This window comes from Chrysochloris asiatica, unplaced genomic scaffold, assembly GCF_000296735.1.
Source record: "Chrysochloris asiatica unplaced genomic scaffold, ChrAsi1.0 scaffold00118, whole genome shotgun sequence".
Classification (NCBI taxonomy): domain Eukaryota; kingdom Metazoa; phylum Chordata; class Mammalia; order Afrosoricida; family Chrysochloridae; genus Chrysochloris; species Chrysochloris asiatica.
The window spans coordinates 7,715,923-7,718,390 of NW_006408636.1; the positions used below are offsets into that span (position 1 = coordinate 7,715,923).

Consider the following 2,468-nt stretch of genomic DNA (forward strand, 5'->3'; position numbering starts at 1 on the left):
GATTGGAACCATGGCAATGAGATGATATACGATGGAATGAATGTAAGACTAAGGTTCTTCCATGTAAACTATCATATAATTCACAATAAAACTTAAAAAAAACCCAAAAAACAATAGTATACCTTAAAATAATCAACCATTTCAGATCAAAATGGTAGCATTTGACTAAGAACATAGTGTTAGAAAGAAGGATGAATGGGAGTAAGATACACAGAGAATAAGTGGGATAATTGATGCTACATTGTGGAGATTACAATCAATGGGATAAAATAAAATATGTATGAATTGTTAAATGGAAAACTGATCAGCTCTGTAAATCTTCACCCAGTTCACAATAAAATAAACAAACAAAAAAGCTAGAAAATACAAAGATATTGCAAAGGACCTTAGCAAGTTGTTCTATATTCAAGTAACAGGAAGCTATGTTCCTTTGCAGCTTGGCCAACTCCAGATCCCTCTGATTGGGTTAAAAAAACTTCAAAGAATAATAGTACCAGTGCAGGGCATCAGGGTAATTCTGGACCTAAAGTTAAAAGTAAAACAAATCAGACATCTCTACATTTGACCCTAATTTTTCAAGAAACCTCTAGAAAGGAATAAAATGGTACTGTCTTCTTTTCAGTCGTCCAAAACCCAGCATGCTTTCTAGTTCATTTCTGTTGTTGCTGTTAAGTGTTGTGGAGTCAGTTCCAACTCATAGAGACCCTGTATAGGGTTTCCAAGGAATAGCTGGTGGATTTGAACTGTCGATGTTGTGGTTATCAGTCTAGTGCTTATCCTACAGCACCACACCAGTTCTAGGTTCATTTTATTATCATTCTTGATCAGTATAACTTTTTAGACAAAGTGGAAATTCTATCCTGTCTTCTTCCTACACATTAGACATTTCACATGTGGGAGGAAAAGTCTGAGAAAGTAGTGAACCAACTCAAAACAAAATCTATTTTTAAAGTTATTAAAATGATTAAAAAATTAATTTATTATGCTAAAACAGCTATTTTTTCTATGTTCCATTTTCATTGGTATCCTTTTGGATATTTACATAATCATTATCCTTTTGAATAGTTACATAGTTGTAATAATAACTTAGGGTCTTGGTGTGGGATAAACACTGGACAGTTCAAACACAGCAGCTACTCCTCAGAAGTCTTACACAGGGTTGCTATGAGTCAAAACTGATGTGATGGTACTCAACAACAACAGCAACAATACCTTACATATGATTTCATGTTTTATTCTTTCCACTTAATTTTGTTATCTAAATATTAATCTTTGTTGCTATGATGTATTCAGAGTCAGCAATTTTAAGGGATTATATCACATTTGGAGTCCTGATGTGGTGCTGTGGGTGAATGCACTAGACTGTAAGGTTGGTTTGAACCACAAAGTTCAAGCTCACCAGTTGCTCCTTTGAAACATTATATAGGGTCACAATGAGTCCGAACTGACTTGACAGTACTTAACAACAACAGCGTACAACATTTAATCAAGTTAGTGTACTTACTGTGACCTTATTTTCTTAATGTTGAATATTTAATTTCCAGTTTTTCTCTGTTGTTATTAATGCTGCCATAAGTACTTTTATACAAAAATTTTTATCTCCTTTGAGTTAATTTTAATGTTAAGAAGCTATCAGGGTAAAATTCCAGCAAGATGTTGGATGAGGCAAACATGCTACACAGATTCTATAAAACAAATACAGAAGAGACTAAATGAAACATATGATGAATGAAACAGATAACTTATAGCAGCATTAATTATGCTCATATGTACACCAAGATAAAGTAAAACAGCCCTTTGTAGCCTAATGTGACACTTCATATTTTTCAAGTATGAGCAGGAGACATTGAGAGCTTAAGGTTAAACAAAACAAAACAAAAACTAGAAACAACTGTGCTGAGTAACTGCCTTTAACTACTTAGAAATAAGGTCACATTCTCCAGGACTTGAAGTGGCAGTTTAAAAATGATATATATATAACTCCACAAGACTGGAAAATGAAGGAAAAGACTCAATAGGGGAAAATGAATTCTACTGTGATTTTACACCTGCTCAGTAAAGGAGTAAAGGCCCTCAAAAACACCATTTTATGAGCTGAGTTCAACTATGTTCCATAGACTCCAGTTGACCTGGATATAAGAGAGAGAAGAGGAAAGACTGGTTGGTCCAAATTGTGGTGAGACCTGGGGACACCTGAGCCCATGGACAAGGACACAGGCACAGAGGGCTAGAGCTGAGAGCAAAGCATGTAGCAGATATGAAGTGAGGGGAGATGCACATGAACACCCAAACTTGCAGATAGTACCCATTTGACCTAGCCTCAATGGTTTGATAATCAGAACTTGACTAGAGAAAGATAAAAAACAAACAATTTTTTTTTTTAATTTAAGGTTTTTATTGTGGATTGAGTGAAAGTTTACAGGGCACATCATCAGTTTCACATTGAACAATTCATATAACTTGTTTCA

General features: G+C 34.6%; 1 pseudogene; it reads right to left on the reverse strand.

The window, feature by feature from the left end:
• Positions 1-2,468, reverse strand: part of LOC102820030 — a 185,351-nt pseudogene that overhangs the window by 157,321 nt on the left and 25,562 nt on the right.